The following is a 17,037-nucleotide window of genomic DNA, read 5'->3' as shown; positions in this document are numbered from 1 at the left end:
ATTCTCTCTACAGAAGTATGTGGGAAATCTAAGCCCGAGCTAAGACTTTTCCCCCATAACGCCCAGTACTCATTTATCAGTTAAAAGCTTCCATCCCTATCCTTCTTTACTGCAGTCAGTCCCTAGGACAATTCTAAGGTTTTTCGGATTCATCTGGTATATTAGTTGGGATTACACCTCAAAAATCAATCCCAGCCAGATGTCTTTGACAGTTTTAAAGATCGCTAGGAGACTGAGCAAGGAGGGGCTGGCCAAGGCTGCAAGCTACAGAGAAAGAAAGGAGAAAACAGACGCCTGAACCATTGGAGCTGAAGTTCTACGATTTGATAAAGAACGGCTTGCACCGTGCAGAGCCCTGGTCCTCAGCAATTGTGGGGCTTGCCTCTTTGTATATGCTCTTCTACATCTGCGTACCTCCACTGCTTCAACAGAACCACTCCTCAGGTAGATCCTGATAAGTGAGGAGAATGAATCCTTCAGGCCACTTGGAAAACACCTGTTTCCAGAGATGGAAGGCTGGAGTGAAGGATGTCAATGCTGGCTGATGTGCTGAAGGGAACGGTAAGGATTTCACAGACTAGATGGTGAGCCAAAGCGAGCAAATCACTTTCTATCACTAGCATGAAATTTTAAAAAATGGAAGGAAAACAAACACCCACACTCTCTATCCTCCTTTCCTGTTCCCACAACCTCTGGATATCAGATTAAGATTTCCTTTGCCATCTAGTCCTCCTTTCCAGGAAACATCCCTTGGCCTAGTTCTTATGGGATTCCCTCTTGTGCTGGTTAACTGCAGACAACACAAACTTTCTGAAGGCTCACTCCATAGACTCTTAGGGCCAGGTTTTATTCCACCTATGAAATATCTAAGTAGATTTAGGCATCTAATTGTGATTATCATCCACCCTGTTCAACTCCTGAAAATCCAATGATCCATCTACTTTTGTAACACACCATTATCAGACCCATAAGACTGAAGCACAAAGAAGTAAGGAGGAAGAGGAGGACCCACCCATCTTTTGCATTAACAATTTTTCAGCATGTCAAGCCAGGTGTTTTAGAATTACACTCAGGTGTCCAATAGGTGGAATACCATCTGGCCCTTGAAATCTATACACCCAACTCAATTCTTGCCCCTAGTGACTGCATCAGCAATGTGATGTGCTGCCAGTTGCAGCACGTGGGTTCCAACTATTCCCTCCCATAGACGTGGAAAAGGACCTGGAGTCCCTGGAATTATTCCATAGGGGGAAGGCTGCCTACCCACAAGAGAGTAGCAGCTCTTCTTCCAAACCCTGCCAGATGCTCCAGGAGGTTAGAGCCAAGCCAACAATGTGGGATTAAATGCTTGTAACTGTGACAACATCTTGCCCATTAGGGTTGTGTGAAGCTTCGGTAGCTGACTTGATTTGGAGGAGATTTGGCCTGATTCTGGGACCGAATCCGAATCAAATCAGGAGACCAAGTAAAAGCTCCAAATCGATTCAAAGCATCCGAATCAATTCGGAAAAGCTTTGGAAAAGGTTCGGCCAATTCGGAGATTTGGCCATAGATTAAACAGGCAGCTGACAGCTGCCTCAACCTGGTAAATTCGTTGCGGTTGAGAAAGGAAAGAGGTGTGCGGGAGGGAGGGATTAGGGCTGTGACAAGCTGCCTAGTTGGGGTGGGGGACACATTACTCAGGGAAGGGACAGGGGGGCGCTGGACATGGGCACAGCAACACTGGGAGCAGGGGCTCTGCCCTGCTGCTGCTTGTGCCCAGGCAGAAGGGGACAAGTGGCGGCAAGGCAGAACCCCTGCGGCTCCCCCAGCCGGGGCAGAGGCAGGCACAGCCAGAAGAGCCACGGGAGAAGCCCCCATGGCTGTGCTGCCCAGCTCCATCCCCAACCTGGCCCCAGCTTCCTGGCACCAAAAAAAAAAGCCCCGTACTCACCAGCTCTGGCAGCAGGGATTGGAGGCTCATGGCAGAGCCCCCCAATGCAGCATGGGGCAGCGGGGGGCAGCAGGGATCACCCCCACTGCCTGGCCCCTGCGTGGCAGCTGCCCCATGGCGCGGGTGCAGCACTGCTTGGCAGGGCACCGCGCACTGTCTGGGAACTGGGGTGGCTCCACCTGTCAACCAGATCCTGGCAGTGCCCAGCCCCAGTGGCCCAAGCTCCTGGACAGTGCACAGCAACCTGCCGAGCCACACCGTACCTGCACCATGGAGCAGCTGCTGCGCAGGTGCCAGGTGGGGGGACAGGGGGGCGATCCCCGCTGCCCCCCACTGTCCTGTGCTGCACAAGGGGGCTCTGCCACGTTCCCCCAAACCCTGCAGAGCCGGTGAGTGCAGGGCTTTGTTTTTCTTTTTAATTGGTGGGATGCTGGGGCCAGGTGGGACAGCCATCAGGGGCAGGCTGGGCGGAGGGAGGAGATAGGGGAGTGGGGGCTGTGAGGGGGGGCTCTGCCACGTGGCCCCAGAGCCCCCACAGCTGCTGCTACTGCCGGTGAGTATGGTTTTTGTTTTGTTGGGGTTTTTTTGATTCCTGGACTGCTGGGGCTGGATGGGGGAGGCCATCGGGGTGGGGCTGTGCAAGGGGGCTCTGCCAGGAGGTCCCACAGCCCCTGCTGCAGCCGGTGAGTGCGGGGCTTTTTCTTTTTTTTTCTTTTTTTTTTATGTGCTAGGACTAAGCTGGGGCTGGGAGGGGGTTGGGGGCAGACAGGGCAGCCATGGGGGCTTCTCCCGCGGCTCTCCCCTGCCCAGGGAGAGGCAAACACAGCCGGAGGAGCTGCCCAGCTGTGCATACCTCTCCCAAGCCAAAACCAAATCCAGATCAAATACTTCCCTATTCACACAGGCCTATTGCCCAGTACACCATCAAAGTGCCTCAACACAAGAGAATTTCCCGCCCAGGAGTGCATCCATCACACCATCCTCCTGTGAAATATGAAATATTGCAACCAGAACGAAACAATTCAACATCCTGCTGGACACCAGACAACATCAAGGTACATAGACTGTTTTAACTTTTATCTGAGCCTAATTTGCACACAATGACCTATTCCAACCAGGAGATCTTCCAACACCTTCAGTTCTCCTGTGAAATATGAATTTTCATTTTCACCTAGGAGAAATTTTACAATCTTAGCATTCTCCTATGCCTGAGGAAGAGTGAGTATGACTGAAAGCTTGCAGATAAAGAATTTCTTTTGTGCAAGTATCTAGTTGGTTTAATAAAAGATATCACCTCTGCCACGAGTTCTGATTTCTTTTTCCTGTAGACCAATACAGCTACAACCTGTATCCCTGAAGCTTGTCCTGTGCAGACATTCTGATTTTCTGACTGTCTTTTTACCTAAAGAACACAATATGGGACTTAAAGGGACCTGGTCAACTTCATCGCAATTCTGTGTGAACGTTCTTACTTGCTGTTATTAAAAAATAACATGAAGACTACAGAAAATGGAATCAAAATGAACATTTTCACAGTATGTTTGCTGAACACTGGTAATACTTCATTTCATTGTTTCCTGCCTACATGCAGTTGTTTTTGCTTTTGTTTGGCTCCCAAAACAAGAGGAGCAGACTTTAAAGAGGGGGCTTATAACTATAAGACACAAATTTAGTTGGTCTAATAAAAGATATCACCTCTACCAAGAGTTCTGAATATTTTTGCCTGTAGACCAACATGGCTAAAACCTGTATCCCTGAAGGAAATTATCAAGAGGATTTGGGGCAGATACAGAACCTAAAACTATTTTAACATGTGTTTTAACTGGCAAGTTTGATTGCGAGTCTGGGGTGTCCCTTTAAAAGTGAAACGCTAGCACTTTTTTCCACCCTGTTGTGCAACTGTGTCATCTCTGGATACTGACAACACCACAACCCGCCACCTCCTGCTGATCCAAGGAGCTTCTCAAGGCCAGACCTGTTGTTTCAAGGCTAGGCTTGATACCCATCTGTCAGGGATGGTTCCAGCAGGATGAAATCCCTTTTCCCTCATTGCCATGGGATGGACTGGACAACCCACTGACATCCCTTTCAAAGCAAATGATCCTGCCAACCCCAACAGAAGGAGCAAGGCTGGGCTGCAGGTAGAGTGGATTTGATTTAAATTAAATCAATTTAAATTATGGTTTAATCACAATTTAAATCAGTGGTCACGAAGCCTTGATTTAATCAGTTTTCTATAAAAAGTGCATTCTTGTTGTTTGATATAATCTTCATTAAAATATTCCCAAACAGGGTCTCTTTTACAGCCTAGCAAACCTGCTGCCATGATAGGTTTTCCCTTCTAACATACCATTCCCTCAGTAGATCTCAAATCAATGGAGAGACTGTACTGTACTCAGAAACTTATCCCTCAACACTTCTAGATAATCTGCTCAAAATGTTTCTCTTTTGTTTCTACTGCCCCTCCCTCCTTGTATTTATCTCCAGCCTCCTCCTTGCCCAGATCTACTCTATCCCCAACAATCCTGTATTTCATAGATTTCATAGACATTAGGGCTGGAAGGGACCTCGGAAGATCATCGAGTCCAGCCCCCTGCCCAAAGGGCAGGAAGTCAGCTGGGTTCATAGGATCCCAGCAAGATAAGCATCCAGTTTGCTCTTGTATTCATTTGATTTCTTGAAACTTTGCACTTTCAGAGAGATGTATAGGCTTGACTCTGTGTATACAAACTTGCAGAGAGATAATAGGGCCAATGGGTAGGTAATCAGGTCTGTTATTTCTCATCTCCATAGACTGCTATTAACAAGGATGTTATCACTGGAGACAAATCCACAATCTGATAACTGAAACTAAGGGTGCGTCTACACAAGACGTATTAATGCACATTAGCATAATGTTAAGTTATGGGCGTATGTCTACATGTGCTCGTAACGTAGACTAATAGTGCCTAAATTTGATACCTGCAAATGCAAATGCAGGTATCACATTTAGGTGTGATTAGTTAATGTGTATTAATGCACATTTAAAGGTGACCTGGCACTAACTTTAGTGCTGGATCTGCCCTGCCACTAGGGAGCTGGCCTAAGCCCAGACCCAGGGAACATCCAGGGGTTGGGGCACTGGGCACCTGCCTCCTAGCCCCCTCCGCCCCATGATCCCCCACTCTGGTCTTGAAGACCCAAAATATTGTAAATAGTTTTCCCCTTGTATATAGTTTCCTACTTGTAAGTGGAGGTTTTTATTGTTGGTGGGTAAGGAGGGTGGTGGAGGGGCTCTGTTGGTTGAGAAGGGGAGGGGGAAAGGGGATTCTGTTTGTTGAGGGGGGAGGGTAGACTATTTTTTTTAATCTTTACTAATCAAAAGAGGAGCCTCTGGGAACCCCATAGGAACAGTCCTCTAATATAATCCATGGCCCGTTATGACCTATTTATAAAACTTTTCTGAAAAGGTTACATGAATATATCATCTCAAATAGTATATAATTAGAAGTTATAATCCTTATTCCATGATGATATATTTGAGCTCTAACATACCTTCCATTAAAACTATCTTTACATATGATTTTTTTTTTAAAGCATCTTAACAAAAAAACCAACACACAATTAAATAAAAAAAATCTGATTTGAATAAAAAAAATCTGATTATTTTATTTAAAATAAAAATAATTGATTTTTATCCACCTGGGCTGCAGGGTCTTGGGGATTTTAGCATCCCAACACTAATAAAGGCTGGGCTTTGCCTGGTATGTGTGGATTAATCCCCATGCAGAAGGAAACCTGTTTTGTTTTTCACATTTGCCCTTTCCCTAGGCCCAGGCACACTGTCACTGTGCTGCACCCGTCAGTCTGTCTCCAGACCCAAGCACAAGGCGATCCTTCAGGAACAACAGGGAGGCAGCCCCTGAGGTGTCAAGTCACGACCAGGCCCACTCCAGCTCCCCACAGAGCAGGCATTTCCCCAGCTTCTTCCCTGAAGCCACCTTTTGAAGCTACAAATTCAACAAAGGAGACAGGCTGAAGATCAGTATTGCAACAGCAACAGCGTCCCCATAAGGCAGCCTTCGGCATGCATGCCAGAGCATGGCACACGAGGCCATTTTCCTTGGCACATCACAGCCAGCTTGGGCTCTGGGCAGCTGCCACTAGCCACAGAGCGCAGGCTGCTCACAGCAGGCCGAGAGACTGCAAGCAGCCCGGGCTCTCTGGCAGGCAGCAGCTGCCCAGAGCGCAGGCTGGCCACGCTCCAAAGCCCTGGCACCAGCTCTGTGGCCGTGCGGCTGCGTGTGTGGCTCCAGCACATGGCCGGGAAGGGACCTGAGGGCAGTGCAACCCTGGCCCACCCCTGCTGTCTGTCCACAAGAACAGGTGCAGCTGCTGCTGTGACAGAGCCAGTGCTGGGTGCTGTGGAGTCCAGTGCAGCTGCTTGCAGCCTTCTGGCTGCCTGCCATAGCCAGCCCAGGCTCTGGGCAGTTGCAGCAGAAAGGCTGCAAACAGCTGCCCAGAGCCTGGGCTGGCTGTGGCAGGCAGCCGAAAGGCTGCAAACTGCTGCACTGCGTTCCCCAACCCGGCTTCATAGTGGCGACAGCTGCCCGTGCACCTTGGGATGGACAGTAGGGAAGAGACCAGGGCTGCCCCAGACCCCTTCCCAGCTGTGCGCCCAGAGGCAGGCATCTAGCCACCACCAGGGAGTCGGTACTGGGGCTGTGAGGCCCAGCGCAGCTGTTTGCAGCCTCCTGGCTGCCTGCCACAGCCGGCCCAGGCTCTGCGCAGCTGCAGCAGGTGGCAGGCAGGGTACAAATAGCTGTGCCAGGCTCCAGAGCCCCAGCACCAGCTCCATGGCAGTGGTGGGTGCATGCATGCCTCACAGCACATGGTAAGGAAGGGGCTGTGGCACCGCAACCCTGGCCCTTCCCCCACTGCCCACCTGAAGGCACGCAGCAGCTGCTGCAAGAATGAGGATCGGGCCCTTCACAGCTCCCCCACCTCTGGCACACCAAGCTGAGGCATGGGTGGTGGTTGGGGTGTTTTTGGCACTCCAGCCAAAAACACTGCTGGCCCTTGCCAAAAGGAATGAGGGGAGAGCCAGCCTGCCGCTGCTCTTCCTCCCCACTGGACCAGGATTAGAACAGAGGATGGGGTATTAAGCCTTCAACATCAAAAACCTGCATGCACCTAAACTGCGTTGTTGTGGGACTTATACTGGGGAGGAGCAGGTTAGAAGGAATGACTGGGCTGGGAAATATCTACAACCATGAGGCTTTTAATTTGAGGAGAACAACAAACCAACAATTAATTGGAAAAAGCACAACATGGCCATTTGAATTCAGGGCCCAGTCTTGCTCCTCCTGATGACATAGCCAAATTCCCAATGGCTTCAGTGGGTCCAGGATTAGGCCAACAGACAATGTGGGGCCCAACCCTCCAAAGGTCTGATGCTGGTGTGATGGAGAGCAGAGTCTGACTCCACACACACAGATGCTGTTGGCCCCGAACCACCCACATCCAGATCATTAGCTATCCTTCCCAGCTTGACCAGTTTGCCTTTTTCAGCTAAGTAAACATCATGAGGTTCAAATACTCACTATTGTCTCAACTCCTTATCTTGCAGCCTATGATCTATCACAATTATCTCATCCCTGGTCAAGGCTGAGAAGTTTCAATATGAAGAAATTGTACTGTTCTGTGCAAGAAGGCCAACTGCACACACACGGGCATGTTACAGTGCACATGGCCAGGGTGGATGACATGTTTATGCATTCCTACAGCCAGCCACACAGAGGTCTGAGAAAGAGGTCCTGAGGTCTTGAAAAGAAGCAGATACAGCCTACACTGAACACCACATACAGTATTACTCCTCACATATTCCCTGGACCATAATGGCTACAAAAATCACTGCAGCACTATTACAATCAATTTACAGGCAGACGGGAATCCAGAAGGAACCAGACCAGCACCACCAAGCTTGGCTTGAGACAGACAAACGAGATGACAAGCAGAAGTCGCCAATACATTATACATTATATGTGAAACCTGGTTAACGGATATTTTGTGTCAGTTTTTCACCAGCCCCAAGGGACGGCCCTGCTCAATATAGTATGGGACGGCCAGGGTAAGGGAGAATTGTTATCTTTCATCAATGTAGACCATGTGAAGGAACACCTTGAGAGGCTGGACATCTTCTAGTCAGCTTACATCCCAAGGTACTTAAGGAGTTGGGAGGCATCATAGCTCCGCCACTGGCACGGATCTTCAAGAACTCCTGGAGCTCAGGCGAAGTGCCTGAAGACCGGAAGAAGGCCAATGTGGTGCCTATCTTCAAGAAAGAGAGGAAAGTAGATCCAGGGAACTACAGGCCCATCAGCCTGACCACTATCCCGGGGAAGATTTTGGAAAAAAATTATCAGAGAGACCATCCTTGACAAACTGGCTGATGGCAACATCCTGTGGGATAGATAGCACAGGTTTGTTGTGGGTAAGTCTTGCCTGACCAATCTCATCTCCTTCTATGACCAGGTGACCTATCACCTGGACAAAGGAGAAGAGATTGACGTCATATATCTTTATTTTAAAAAAGCTGTTGATCTGGTATCCCGTGATCATCTTATAGGAAAACTGGCTAACTGCGGCCTTGGCTACAACACAGTCCGCTGGCTGGGGAATTGGCTCTGAGGTTGGACCCAGAGAGTGGTAGTTGACGGAAGTCAATCATCGTGGTGCGCTGTGACCAGTGGGTCCCCCAAGGCTCCATTCTTGGGCCTATACTCTTTAACATCTTCATTAATGATGTGGACATTGGGATCAGAAGCGGACTGGCCAAGTTTGCTGATGACACCAAACTTTGGGGTAGAGCGTCCACACCTGAGGATAGGATGGGGATCCAGGCTGACCTTGACAGGCTCAGAAAATGGGCGGATGAAAACCTGATGGCTTTCAACACTGAAAAGTGCAAGGTACTTCACATTGGGAAGAAAAACCCGCAGCATGCTTATAGGCTCGGCAGTGCTACGCTTGCTAGCACCACGGCCGAAAGGGACTTGGGGGTCATGATTGACCATAAGATGAATATGAGTCACCAAGGTGATGTTGCAGTTGGTAAAGCGAGCAAAACTCTGGCTTGCATCCACAGATGTTTCTCAAGCAAATCCCAGGATGTCATCCTCCCACTGTATTCGGCCTTGGTGAAGTTGCAGCTGGAATACTGCATCCAATTCTGGGCTCCACAATTTAAAAAGGATGTGGAGAAGCTTAAGGGTGTCCAGAGGAGAGCCACACGCATGATCAGACAGCAGGAGAACAGGCCTTATGATGAGAGGCTGAGAGCCATGGGAATCTTCAGCCTGGAAAAGCGCATGCTCAGGGGGGACCTGGTGGCTGCCTATAAGTATATAAGGGGTGTACATCAGGATCTGGGGGAACGCCTGTTCACCAGAGTGCCCCAAGAGATAACAAGGTCAAATGGTCACAAACTCCTCCAAGACTGTTTCAGGCTGGACATAAGGAAGAACTTTTTTCCTATCCGAGCCCCCCAAGGCCTGGAACAGACTGCTGCCAGAGGTGGTGCAAGCACCTACTCTGTACTCCTTTAAGAGACATTTGGACATTTATCTTGCTGGGATCCTTTGACCCCAGCTGGCTTCCTGCCCCTGGGGCAGGGGGCTGGACTGGATGGTCCAAGGTCTCTTCCAGCTCTAATGTATACAAAATCTATGAAATCTATGAAATTTGAGCAAGGAATCAAAAGATGCTTTCCACTTTAGTACCATCTGAGGATCTCAAAGTCCTTTGCAAGCGTTATTTAATTTCACAGCATCCCTGTGAGGCAGCGAAGTATGAGCGGTGCTTTACAAACCAGGAGACTCCAGACAGGGGAGTAAGCTCAAAGGCTGTAGTCAGCAGACGGAGAACAAAAGCCACGTTTTAGACTTCCAAGTCTGGGGCATCCACCTTTGTCTTGGCTGGAGACATGTGCTTTGAGACTGGAGGATGCACCAAACAATGGAAGGTGGGACCGTGCAGCACTGGTTCCCAGTGCCACAGCACAGGAGGTTGACCTGGCAGGGAGAAAGGGAGAGGAGGCTACAATACCAGTCCCCATATGACTGACAACACACAGCACTGAATATATTACAATGTTGGACACAAACTCAGGGACACCCATTTGGGGTTAGGAACCACTGCTTTGCTCCACAGGATGTGACAGTTCGGATGCAACAGAAGCACCCTGGAGTGAATGCCATAATGTTAGAAAGTAGACACAAAAATGTAACTTGTCTGAACATATAAGGGTTCTGCCCTGGCTAAAGGAATGCAAGCATATGCCATAGAGTCTTTACATTATCTCCAACAGTTTGGCTGATTATCACATCTCTAATTCCAGTTTGCACAATGCCATGCAGCACTTTCTTATTATGGATGTGCTGCTGACATGTACAGAAACTGATAAGATACTCAGACACAGGCCTAAGGAAGCACTCCATTTCCACTGCTATTTTCTTATACTGTAGGCCCCTGTGTCTGCAGTTTTCTCTCTGCCTTCTCTCAACACATTTTTCCTAGCCTCCAAGCTAAACCATTCAAATAAATGAAGCCCCAATTCTGATCTGGTTCACTTTTGTATCTTTTCCATCCCTTCCATAGTGAATTATGTCACAGTTCCCCTTACAACTCCTAAACCTCCCTCCTAATCCCACCAACCGGCCAGGGAATGCTTTCCTCCTTAAATAAATGCCATGGCCATGCAAGCTTACCCGTGACTTCTAATCAATGTATGAGCTAGCTGCAATTCAGTGCCCCAGCACATTTCTCTTAGAAAAGGCAAGGTACCCTGGGTGGCCATGAGGAGACTCCTGCTTCCACTGCTCTGACATGGGCAACAAGTGAGGAAGCTGTCCTGCTCTTGATGCATCCTCTCCTGGTCAGGCTGCAGAGCAGCACCAGGTGTGGCCTTGTCCTGCTTAGTCAGGTCAGATACTGGAAGAGCACAAGGGCTGGAAATCACTACAATGAAACCAATTAATAATATATATCGAGAAGCTATACTCCATGAAATTTGTCTACATAATTCAGAGAGGGGAAATCAAGCCCCAGCGGGGCATTGATATAGATATCTATAGACAGCTGGTGGATATTCAAACCAATTTCACTGGACAGTCTTAAAAGTGAATAATAATAATATTGTGAGAGCTAACGACTGAGAATAACACCTGCACGCAAGTGCCACCTCCATGACTGTATGGCACTTAATCTTTTTGTGTTTAAGTTTTTTTTATCTGTAAAAGATCATCAATACCCACCTGTAACAGTGGCCCCAACTCCTGTTACTGAGTCTTAAGGCCAAGCAGCAGAATTAGAAAGTGGCAGAACCCCACGATACAGAGCAGGCAGCTCATTAAGTAATGACTGCAGCAGAACAGAGGACACTGATGATGTGGCCAATTAAGAGACCTGTAGCCTACTAGGAGGACCACAGATTAGGTAACTGAGAATGTGAGGGTTTAGCTGGGATGTAGGTGGCCAGGCCTGTGGATAGCCCTTGAGAGGGGTCAGGTTACCTGTCTGTCAGGTAGAGGCCTGGGTCAGCAGAGCAGGAAGCACAGGACCCAGTTCCAGGGGAGCTGAGAGCGGATGTAGTCCAAGATATAAGCCAAGGTAAGGAGCCAGGATTCATTAAACTGGTGCAAAGTTACAGGGGGAATACAAGAGCAGGACCAGGAAAGCCACAGCGAGGGTCAGAACTCAGGAGAACCAGGCAGAGCTGTGGACTTGAAGCTTGCTGGGACAGACTGAAGCTATGTCTGGGTTTGGGTCTGCACTGATAGGACAACCTGAGGCTACAGGTGTGCATACAAGGGGTAAGTGGCACTTCATGCAACAAGTCTGGCTGCAGAGAACTAGGGCAGTTGCACTGGCCAGAGATCAGGGGCTGGTGTGGTAGTTCAGGTGTTTGGCCCAGCCAGGGATCCTTGATCAGAGACCCTGACAGGGAAGAGCAAAGGCTCTGATGCTCCTGGGCTCATAGAAGGAGCTCTGCAGAGCCTGGGGAGAAGCAAACACTGCAGACGCAGTCTCACACACAAGCTAAGTGATTTACGTTTCATGTTTGCTGATGCCGCTGTTTGCCCCACAAGGCATGGGCATGGCTGTATGGGAAGTAGGAGGCCATGGAGGATTGATCTGAGGAAGGTATTGAGGGTTGTGGCCCTACAAAGCCATAGTGGCATCTGAGGAAGGCACTGTGAGAAAGAAGAGAGAGCTAGAGTCTAACTAGAGTTGAGAAGGTTTGCTGAGAGTAGCAACCATGTGATTCCACTGTGAGTGAGTCCCACAAACTGAGCTCAAGGGGTGAGCAAGCACTAAGCCAGACAGAAAAAGGCAAGTAAAGGAACCACTCTGGTAGCCTGTGGCACCCCCCCCAAGCTTACGCCTTTATTTTCCATTAAAGATGTGGCAGGTGAGGGTATGGTGCTACCCAAATAGCTGGAGGGGAGAGAAGACACTTAGTGTGGACACTACACGGTGCCACAGCTGCCTTCAGAGGCAGATCTCATTACACCACCTTCCTAAAATGCTTTGGGATCTACAGCTCGACAAGCAGCTTATACAAACAAAGCATTATTAGCATTACCTAAGGCTCACAAAACGCTAGGGAGACCTGCATGAGGATGCTCAACTGCAGACACGCTAGAGGGCCTATACGAGGAGTTGCATGCATGCCTAAAGCTAGGCACCCACACCTGCATTTAGACACCTGAACATATGACTTAACTTTCCAAAGCACTTTTTTCAGGGAAAGTTTCAGGGTTCCTGAGCACTCTGCAAGTCAGGCTGCTTCCTTACATGCCTAAATGTGACATTAGAGTTTAACACTTGGCAGCCGTGACATGTCAGGTCACATGACAATGCAATGACAGAGCTAGGATCAGAACTCGGGAGGTTCGTAGCTCTCTGAATCTTCTGCTCATTTAATCCCCTTCTCTCCTGAAGGGTAAGGTGTTTCTACACTTCAAGCACAGCAAGCACTGCCCTGTTGCATACCTTTTTGCTAGCCAAGTTGGATACTAAGAGCAGTCAAGCCATAGCAGCACAAAGTGCAGCAGAAGCTGCACAACCCACATGGGAAAAGGGGTGAAATTATCCTGCACTGAGCTGTGTAGCCAGACTTCTACCACAGGTCCCGAGCTGAGGCTTGTCGATGCTGCATGGCAGTCCAGCAGCCTGGCCAAGTCACATGGGAGCTGCCTGGGTTGTTCTGTGGATAAACCAGAAGTGGACCATGCTATAAGATGTGGTTGACCAACCTGTGGCAAGGGTGCCACAAACAGCACAGGCAGCCTCTGTGTGTGGTGTCATGCAGACTGGGGAGGAAACAGGTAGCACAGTGATAGATCTGGAGGAGAGCAGAGCATCAGATTGGGTAGGGGAAGGAGACTGAAGTGGCATTCAGGGGCCATGTCTAGACGAACGAGGCCATGCTAAGATCCTGGGGTCAAAAAACCCTGTGCGAAAAAAAAAGCGGGGTAACGCACATGGGGGCAGCACACACTGCTCAAAACTGGAGCCAGGCCGGCTGGAGCCACACTCCAGCTGCCGGCCAGGCTCCAAGTGGCAGGATCGCTGCTGCTGCAGCCCCAGGAGGCCCCCAGGACCGCAGGTAAGACTGCTGGGGCCAACTCAGTGTTGGCCTCAGCCTCCTCTACCCTACCTGGGGTAACCTGCCATGCGTCACAGGGCGCGTGGCACAGGCATTCCCCAGGGACAAGCAGTAGCAGCACAAGGTGTGCTGCTGCTTCTTGTCCCTAGGGAAACAAATGTCCCTGCTCATGTAGACATGGCCAGGGAGGCTAATTTCATTGGTCCCCATGGCTCCAAGGCAACCTGTCAGAATAAACTCATAGATTCATAGATGTTAGGGTCGTAAGGGACCTCAATAGATCATCGAGTCCGACCCCCTGCATAAGCAGGAAAGAGTGCTGGGTCTAGATGACCCCAGCTAGATACTCATCTAACCTCCTCTTGAAGACCCCCAGGGTAGGGGAGAGCACCACCTCCCTTGGGAGCCCGTTCCAGACCTTGGCCACTCGAACTGTGAAGAAGTTCTTCCTAATGTCCAATCTAAATCTGCTCTCTGCTAGCTTGTGGCCATTATTTCTTGTAACCCCCAGGGGCGCCTTGGTGAATAAATACTCACCAATTCCCTTCTGTGCCCCTGTGATGAACTTAAAGGCAGCCACAAGGTCGCCTCTCAACCTTCTCTTGTGGAAGCTGAAAAGGTCCAGTTTCTCTAGTCTCTCCTCGTAGGGCTTGGTCTGTAGGTCCTTAACCATACGAGTGGCCCTTCTCTGGACCCTCTCCAGGTTATCCGCATCCTTCTTGAAGTGTGGCGCCCAGAAATGCACGCAGTACTCCGACTGCGGCCTGACCAGCACCCGATAGAGGGGAAGTATCACCTCCTTGGACCTATTTGTCATGCATCTGCTGATGCAAGATAAAGTGCCATTGGCTTTTCTGATGGCTTCGTCACACTGCCGACTCATGTTCATCTTGGAGTCCACTAGGACTCCAAGATCCCTTTCCACTTCCGTGCCACCCAGCAGATCATTCCCTAGGCTGTAGGTGTGCTGGACATTTTTCCTCCCTAGGTGCAGCACTTTGCATTTCTCCTTGTTGAACTGCATCCTGTTGTTTTCTGACAACTTGTCCAACCTATCCAGGTCTGCCTGCAGCTGTTCCCTGCCCTCCGGCGTGTCCACTTCTCCCCATAGCTTTGTGTCATCTGCAAACTTGGACAGAGTACATTTCACTCCGTCGTCCAAGTCACTGATGATGACATTAAAGAGTATCGGTCCAAGGACTGAGCCCTGTGGGACCCCACTGCCCACACCCTTCCAGGTCGAAACCTACCCATCTACCACGACTCTTTGGGTGCGACCCTCTAGCCAATTCGCCACCCACCGGACTGTGCAGTCATCCAAGTCACAGCCTCTTAACTTGTTCACCAGTATGGGGTGGGATACCGTATCAAAGGCCTTCCTGAAGTCTAAGTATACGACATCCACCCCTCCTCCTGTGGCCAGGCGTTTCGTAACCTGGTCATAAAAAGAGACTAGATTGGTCAGGCACGATCTGCCTGCCACGAACCCGTGCTGGTTTCCCCTCAGCATAATTTGTCCTGCCGGGCTCTCACAAATGTGAGCCTTGATAATTTTTTAGACTTTGCCAAGGATGGAGGTGAGACTGACTGGCCTATAGTTGTCTGGGTCCTCCTTCCTCCCCTTCTTGAAAATGGGGACCACATTGGCCCTTTTCCAGTCCTCTGGGACTTGGCCCGTGCGCCACGAGCGTTCAAATATTCCCACCAGTGGCTCTGCAATGACTATTCACTTCCTCAACTTAGGACCATAAATTTTGATGGTTTCTGCCCAGCTGTGCCCTCATTTACCCTTGTCTGTTCCCAACGTAGCTCTCTTGGCTTCCTGGCTTACAGCAGAAAGCAGGCCCCAGGTGAAGCACTTAGTCTTCTGGCCAGCAGCCAGCTCTCTCCTTCTGAAAGGTGCTGTGGATATGGTGTATCTGGATTTTGGAAGGGCTTTTGCTAAAATCCTAAAAGCCCTTCCAAAAAACAAATTGGAGAAATGCGAGCTAGACAAAATTACTACAGAATGGATAGCAAACTGGCTCAATAATAGCAAGCAAAGGGTAATTATAAATGGATCCATATCAGAATGGCAGGAGGTTTTGAGTGGAGTCCCACAGGGGTCTGTGCTGGGCCTGGTGCTGTTCAACACATTTATTAATGATTTGGATGCTGGAATAGGGAGCTTCTTGAGAAAATCTGCACATGACATGAAATTGGGAAGGACCGTGAACATACTGGAGGACAGCTGCACAATTCAGAAGGATCTTGACTGACTGGACAGTTGGGCTAGAACCAGAAGGATGAAGTTCAGTGCTAACAAATGCAAGACGCTATACCTCAGAGGAGTAATCAAAAACACAAATGCAAAATGGGTGACATCTGGCTGGCTGGCTGGCAGCACTATGGAGAAGGATCTTGGTGTCTTGGTGGACCACAGACTCAGAATGCAGCTGCACACAAGGCAAATATGGTTTGGGTCTGCACTGATAGGAACATTAGGTGCAAGGTACAAGAAATGATAGTGCCTCTTTACTTGGCACTGGTTACACCTCATCTAGAGTACTGTCTGCTGTTTTGGGCTCCACATTTTAAAAAAGACATGGAGAAGTGAGAGAGGGTCCAGAGTCGGACAACAAAGATGATAAAGGGCTTGAAAGGCAAGACATACAAGGAGAGGTTAAAGGAAATAGGTATGTTCAGCTTATGGAAAAGGGGCCTAAAAGGAAACAACAGGGCACTCTTCACATTTCTGAAGGGCTGCAGTACAGATGAGGGAGAACGTTGTTCATCTCTAGTTGCAGAGAGTAGGATGCAGACCAACGGTGTGAAGTTGCAAAAAGTAGGTTTAGCTTCAATATCAGGAAAAACTTCTTCACTGTTAGAACAGTGGGGCAGTGGAACAGGCAGCCTAGGGAAGCTGGGGAAGCTCCATCACTGGAGGTGTTCAAGAAGAGGTTGGATAAGCATTGGTCAGGGATAATCTACGAGTAACTATGCCTGTGCTATACTATGGGTATTTCCCATGCTTCTGGGATTTGCTGGTTGTTGCAGGGAATAAAGGGTCAGACCAAGCACTGTATTTGGGGTCAGGAAGGCATTTTACCCCATGGTCAGATTGGCATGGACAGTGTGGGGTTTTGCATTCCTCTGTAACAAGGGGTGTGGTCCTCTTCCTTGGATCTCTCCAACCTAATTTAACAACCACCACTGTCCCCCTCCTTTACCTGTGGCAGGTTATGGCACTGTGCTTTGCAGTTGTGTGATGGGGGATTGCTTGTGTAGTTCGAGTTATAGGTTAGATAAGGATTTACTTGGGTTGGTTTCAATAGGGCTGATCCAGCCTCAGGTAGGAGGTTGGACTAGATGACCTCCAGAGGTCCCTTCCAGCCCGACCTCTCTATGATTCTACAAACCTATCCCTGTGTGCGCCAAATTCCTCTGCATTCATCTCTGAAGAAGTATGGTGCAC

At 49.3% G+C, this 17,037-nt stretch overlaps 1 protein-coding gene across 3 annotated transcripts in view; it reads right to left on the bottom strand.

Annotated features, from left to right (window-relative positions):
• Positions 1 to 17,037, bottom strand: part of PRKAG2 (protein kinase AMP-activated non-catalytic subunit gamma 2) — a 339,594-nt gene that overhangs the window by 154,901 nt on the left and 167,656 nt on the right. The window lies entirely within an intron of this gene.

The sequence above is a fragment of the Alligator mississippiensis genome, chromosome 5, assembly GCF_030867095.1.
Source record: "Alligator mississippiensis isolate rAllMis1 chromosome 5, rAllMis1, whole genome shotgun sequence".
Classification (NCBI taxonomy): domain Eukaryota; kingdom Metazoa; phylum Chordata; order Crocodylia; family Alligatoridae; genus Alligator; species Alligator mississippiensis.
This window is presented reverse-complemented; position numbering and strand designations above follow the sequence as displayed.